Source organism: Ctenocephalides felis, unplaced genomic scaffold, assembly GCF_003426905.1.
Source record: "Ctenocephalides felis isolate EL2017-DRISC unplaced genomic scaffold, ASM342690v1 CF-g0.4_SCAFFOLD_03573, whole genome shotgun sequence".
NCBI lineage: Eukaryota > Metazoa > Arthropoda > Insecta > Siphonaptera > Pulicidae > Ctenocephalides > Ctenocephalides felis.
This window is the reverse complement of record NW_020539727.1, coordinates 18,114,602-18,121,800: the sequence shown is the minus strand read 5'-3', so window position 1 is coordinate 18,121,800 and position 7,199 is coordinate 18,114,602.

The following is a 7,199-nucleotide window of genomic DNA, read 5'->3' as shown; positions in this document are numbered from 1 at the left end:
TTTTTCAAAGTTTTCTAAAGAAAGAGGGTTTTCTTTTGTTGCAGAAAATGTTGATAAATTTGCAGAAGAATTTTTAGTAATTTTGGTACAAATTAAGTCATCAGAAGATATATCTAATTTTGGTAATTTAGATTTTTCTATACCATCCTTATCATTTTCATAGTTCAGCAAAAAGTTATCTTTTGTTCCAGAAATTCTTGAAAAATCTTCAGAAAATTTTTTAGTACTTCTGGTACAATTCGAATCATCAATTCTAGAAGACTTGTCAATTTCTTCAAAGTTTTCCAGAGAAACTAAGTTATTTTTTTCCTGCAGAAAAATCTGGTTCACTTCTGGTACAACTTGGCTCAGAAATTCCTAAAGATTTGTGGATTTCTCCAAATTTTCTAAAGAAAGTTTTCTTTTGTTGCAGAAGATCTCTATAGTTCTGGTACAAATTAATTCATCATAGGATACATCAAATTTTGGTAATTTAGATTTTGTAATAACATTCTCCACATTTTCAAAATTCACCAAAAGTCTTCTTTTATTCCAGAAATTCTTGAAAAATCTTCAGAAAAATTTCCAGCACTTCTGATATGATTTGGTTCATCAAATCCAGGAGATTTGTGGATATCTTTAAAGCTTTCCAAAGAAATAAAGTTATTTTTTGCTGCAGAATCATCTGGTTCACTTCTAGTACAACTTGGCTCATCAAATTTAAAAAAATTGTGGATGTCTCCTGAAGAACCAAAGTTCTTTTTTCTTGCAGAAACACTTGGTTGATTTCTGGTACATTTGTACTCACCAAATCCAACAAATTTGTGGTCATTTCCAAGGTTTTCCAAAGAAACAAAGTTCTCTTTTGTAGCAGAAATATCTGGTACACTTCTGGTCTCAGAAGATTTCTGACTATTTCCAAAATTTTCCAAAAAATTCCCATATCCTCCACCTTTAAGTCTTAACATACTTTTGTGCCCCATCTTGTTTCCAATTGAATCCACCTCACAAACTTGACTTTTCTACGATTTTTGCTATAAAACAATTTATTTTGATAAAATTCCACAGTTGACTTTGTTTGCTCCAAATGCAAATCTCTAAATTTTGCATTTTTACGTAAATAGTATAAATACTTAGTCGTAGGTTTGAAGAAAACGTGTTTAGTTGTACCATGTAAATTGATACCAGAGTTGATAATAGTGTCATTATTTGGATGGTCACCTATGGTAAAATTTAGTTTAGGTACAGTTCTGTGTAATTCTATATTGGATTTTCTCCTTGCACCAAGTTTTGAGCAACTGATATGTCTATTATCATTTGGTTTAGTTTTCAAACTATGGTCCTTAAACAACTTTCCAATTTTTACATCTTTCTGTAAGTTTTTAAGATGATTTTCAACACAAAAGTTGACATTTACATACCTTCTCTTGGCTTTAAAAATCTGGTTAGATTTTCTTTTATGGTTATGCATTGTAAAAGTCTTAAATTTTTTGCCTTTGTATAGATTGATTGTAATTTTGCACCAAAAGCTTGAACATTGTGATTTTGTTTGCAATCTCTGTACAAATTTGCACAAAAATTGGTGCTGAATTCACTTCTGGCTGCTGTTCTTCGTAATTTTATAGATTTTTGGTCAACAACTGGATAAAGGTCTAAAGTTTTTCTTGATGTTTTGTCATAGTCTGTTTTATTAATGATTCCTGATCTGTTGCAAGTTTGGATGCAATTCGGATTTCCACACCAATTTTTACCAAGACAACTTTTTATATTTTCTACCTGTGCAAAAGTTTTCTTTGGATTTTTGTTCCATTGTTTTATTTTTTTGGTCTTGAAAGAGAGACCATATGCTGGATTATTAATAATTCCTGTCTTGCTGAATTTTTGGATGCATCTCTGATTGTTCTGGCCAATTTTGGTGTATATTGGACAACATTTTATATTTTTTACCTGTGCAAAAGTTTTCTTTTGGTTTTTTGTTCCATTCTTGCATTTTTTTAGTCTCGAAAGAAAGACCATATGCTGGATTATTAATAATTCCTGTCTTGCTGAATCTTGGATGCATCTCTGATTGTTCTGGCCAATTTTGGTGTAACTTTTTGTACTAGTACCTGGTAAATTAGATACCAAGTCCACTTTTTTCAAAATTTGTTCTGTTTTTTGAAATTTACAAAAATCCACTAAGTTGCACTCGATTTGACCAAAATTCTTGTCATCATTGGATGATGCACTTTGTATACAAAAATCGGCGGTGATATCAGTTTTGGCTTCAGTTCTTCGTAATTTTATTGGTTTTTGACTATTGTTTTTATCTGTAAATGATTTATGATACTCTTGGTTGTATTTTAGATTGGAATTAACAAGATAGTGTTTAGTTTTACCAATATTTCCTAAACTTTTGCTATTCTGGATAGAATTCTGGTTTCTGCACAAATTCTGGACACTGCCAGTACCTAATTTGTGTGTTTCCAATATCAAAAGTGACTTTGGATTATTTTAACTATTGGATAACTATTTGTACTAGTATTTAGTGAATTAGCTTTCATTTCCACATTTTTTGCTTGTGAAGGATCAAAAAATTTGATGTCATTCTGGATGGAATTCCCTGGGTTTTCGTACAAATTCTCACTTAATTTTTGGGTTTCCAACATTTAAAAGTGACTTTGGTTTGTTTTTACTGTTGACCAACTTTTTGTACCAGCATCTTGTAAATTAGATGCCACATCCACATTATCTACTTGTGAAGAACCAAAAAAACTTCTGGGACTCTGCATGGACTTCTGGTTTTTGCACAAATTCTTGGGACTGCCAGTACCTAATTTGTCAGTTCCAAATCAAAAAGTGACTCTGGATTGTTGCTAACTTCTGGACAACTTTTTGTACTAGTATCTGCTTCCAATTCTACATTATTTGCTGGCGAAGGACCAAAAAAACTGCTGGTTCTCTGTATCAGATTCTGGTTTTTGCACAAATTCTTGGGACTTCTAGTAACTAATTTGTGAATCAGAACCAGCTTGTGATTGTTTTTAACTTCTGGATTACTTTTTGTACTAGTATCAGGTAAATTAGTTGCCATATCTACTTGTGAAGAACCAAAAAACTGTTGGCACTTTGCATGGACTTCTGGTTTTTGCACAAATTTTTGGGACTTCCTTTACATAATTGGTGACTTCCTACTTTCAAACAAGCTTGTGATTCTTCTCAACTTCTGGACAACTTTTTGTTTTAGTATTTTGTAAATAAGATACTATATTCACATTATCTACGTGTGAAGAACCAACAAATCTGCTGGTACTTTGGATGGATTTCTTGGTTTTGCACAAATTCTTTGGGCTGCCAGTACCTAATTTGTGAACCAAAACGTGCTTGTGATTGTTCTTAACTTCTGGACAACTTTTTGTACTAGTATCTGGTGCCACTTCTAAATTATTTTGCTGGCGAAGAACCAAAAAAACTTCTGAGGACTTGGATAGACTTCTGGTTTCTCCACTTTATTTTTTTTATACTGCTGGTTTTTCCAAATGTATTGTACCCCACTTTCAAAATGAGCTTGTGATTTTTTCTTAACTTTTGGATAACTTTTTGTACTAGTATCTGATAAATTAGATACCTTATTCATATTATCTACTTGTGATGAACCAAAAAAACTTCTGAGACTTTGCATGAACTTCTGGTTTTTGCACAAATTCCTGGGACTTTCTAGTACCCAATTTGTGTACCAAAACGTTTTTGTAATTATCCTTAACTTCTAGACAACTTTTGGTACTAGTATCAGGTATATTAGTTGCCATATCTACTTGTGAAGGAACAAAAAAATGCTGGCACTTTGTATGGACTTCTGGTTTTTGCACAAATTCTTGGTACTGCTGGTCCCCAAATTGTGAGTTCCAATATCAAAAGTGAGTTTGGATTGTTCTTAACTTCCAGACAACTTTTTGTACTACTATCTTGTAAACTATATGCCTTATGCACATTATCTACTTCCAAGGACCAAAAAAACTGTTGGTACTTTGTATGGGATTCTTGTTTTCACACAATTCTTGGCACTGGAAGTTTGAGTTCCAACATCAAAAAAAGATTTTGAACTATTTTTATCTGTTGGACAAGTTTTGGTACTAGTATCTTGTAAATTAGATGCCTTATCCACATTATCTACTTGTGAAGGACCAAAAAAACTGCACGTACTTTGGATGAAACTTTTATTTTTACACAAGTTCTTGGCATTGTCAGTTTGAGTTCCAATATCAAAAACAGATTTTAGACAACTTTTGGTACTAGTATTTGGTAAAATACATGCCACATCCACACTATCTACTTCTACAGGACAAAAAAAACTGTTGAGACTTATGGAAAGTGGTTTTGATTCTTGGAATTTTATAGAATCCACTAGGTTGCAATCGAGTTGGCTGGAACTATTAGAAGATTTACTAAATTTATTGTCTACAGTTTGATGTTTTTTGTAACCATCATGTGATCTAGATGATGAATCTACTAAATCATTTTGTATATCAAATGTATCATCAGCATTTTCTCTGCAATTAATGTCACTACTCTCTGAATTTTTGGAAATTTGTATATCTCCTAAATCCAGAATTTTTTGGTCATTTGTTCCATCAACTGTTAAAATTATATTCTCGGCACCTCCAGTATAAGTTCCAACGTCAAAAAAAGATTTTGAACTATTTTTATCTGTAGGCCAACTTTCGGTACTAGTATTTGGTAAATTAGATGCCACATCCACATTATCTTCTTGTATGGGACAAAAAACTACTGACATTTATGGAAAGTGGTTTTGATTCTTGGAATTTTAGAGAATCCACCAGGTTGCAATCGAATTGGTTGGAGCTATTAGAAGATTCACTAAATTTATTGTCCACAGTTTGATGTATTTTGTAACAATCAAGTGATCTAGATAATAAATCTACTAAATCATTTTGTATATCAAGTGTATCATCAGAATTTTCTCTGCAACCCTTGTTACTATTTTCTGATTTTTTGCTGTGTATTACTTCTTCTAAATTGAAGATTTTTGGCTCATTTGTAAAACCAGAAATAACTTTGTCATCGCCTGTTTTTAAGATTTTATTGATGCCATCTTCAGAAGCTTGATCAACTTTATTAATAGTGCTTCAGAATTTGTTGGTTTAGTACCAAATTTTCTTAGATCAGAGTTATCATCAAGAATTGGTCCATAACTGTAAGTTTTTTCAGTATGTGTATGTTGTAAATCCAGAATTTGTTGGTTATTTGTTTCAGCAAGTTGATAAGAACTAATGGACTGGCCAGAAATAACTTTGTCACCTACAGATTCTCCAGGAAATTTACCAAATTTATCAACGAGTTCACCAGAATTTACTGTTTCTGCCCCAAATGTCATTGAATTATCAAGACTTGGTCGACAATTAACATTTACTAAATCAGATAGTGACATTTTTTCATCAAATTGATCAGACTTTGAAAATTGTTCAGAATTTTCTTTATAAAATCCTTGACGTTCTGTTTGTAAATTAGAAGATTTTTCTGTGATTTTCTGAAAGAAAAGTTTTACCAGCACTAATTTCAGTATTGTGATCTTCATGGAATTGATTAAATTTGTCACCAAAATCTGTAATTTTTCTTAGATTAGGACAATCACCAAGACTTGGTCTGCAATTCTCAGTTACTAAATCAAATTGTACTTTTTTTTTCCGCACCTTAAAATTGTCCGGGTACATCAGAAGTTCCTTGATGTTCTATTTGTATGTTAAAAAAATTTCTGGATATTCCTGAAGTCCTAGTTTCAACAGTACTGATTAGTTTTAAAATTTGACCAAATTTTTCCACCAGTCCACCAGAATTTGTTGTCTCAGTGTCAACAGAGCAATCACTAAAACTTGGTCTGCAATTGCCAGTTTCTAAATCAAATTGTAATTGTTTTCCACCTGGGTTTCAAAATTTTTTGTACAAATTTGAAATTAGAAGACATTCTGCTACTTCTTGAAGTACCTTCACCAAATTCTGAAAACGTACACGAACTGTTATCATAAACACCTACATTCGGATGAAATGTAAAGGATATGCAGCAAATGCAGATGTCGACACAATTTGAAAATCTTGCAGTTCACGCCTGGAAAAACTATCATCTTCATCACTGGATGTTCCTGAACTTTCTGGTGTTTCCTGCCAAGTTTTTTGATTTTACCAGACCTTTAGGTTTCTTGCAACATCCAAACTTCACCACAAAGTACTTGAATTCATCCTTAACATAATCCCAAAGTGTATACTGTCTTCCATCATACCAATCCACGTACAACTTAGCATCTTCCAAATGCACACAGATCACAGAAATAAAAATGCTGAGCAAACCGAATGTCATGACCGTTACAAAAATAAAATACAATACAGTCCATTCCAATAAAAATCCACCGTTCATAAAATTTTCAGTGGTCTCAAAATCTTGACTTTGGAACCCTAAAGTCAAAGCCATCAATGTGGCAAATGATGCACCCCTGGACCGAAATCGTAGGCAAATGGTCCATTTATAATATGCAGGACGTAGGTGAAAGCCAGGATGAGGATCGTGAGAATCAGTGTTAAGGATATTAAGGATTTTGAGGATTGTATCAAGGTTTGTTCCATTGTACGAAAAACACTGGCGAATCTCAGGATTTTCATAAACGTACAGTTGCCACACACACCTGGTAAAAGACACATGTTGCAATCAATGCCAAAATAAAAAGTATACATCTAAAATTATAGTCCAAATATTACAATTTTGATAAATAATCATCCATTATTTTACAGTACAAAAATTGATAAAAAATTAATAAAAGTGCCAAAAATCAAACATTTTATAGATTTGGATTCGGATTTCTCAGAACTTTATCCATGTTAGTTTCAGGGATAGTATGAATATCAACTTATAGTCGAAAATTTATATAATAAGTGATTAAAACATTATAGATCAAATAAAAAAGCGACATATTGAATTTAACATAATCATAAACAAAATTCTGACAGTTCAAAAAAATGAATTTTATAACGACTTCAATAAGATACAAATAAATTAATTATTCCAAGTTATGTTATAGGCAATATTGGCAATCAAATTATAGATATAAATTATATCATATTATATTAAATTTCGAACCAAAAAGAAAATATTTTGGCATTTAAAAATTTAGTGCATATTGGATATATGAAATTGACATTCAATATTTTTAAATTAATGCAAAAGTAAAAAA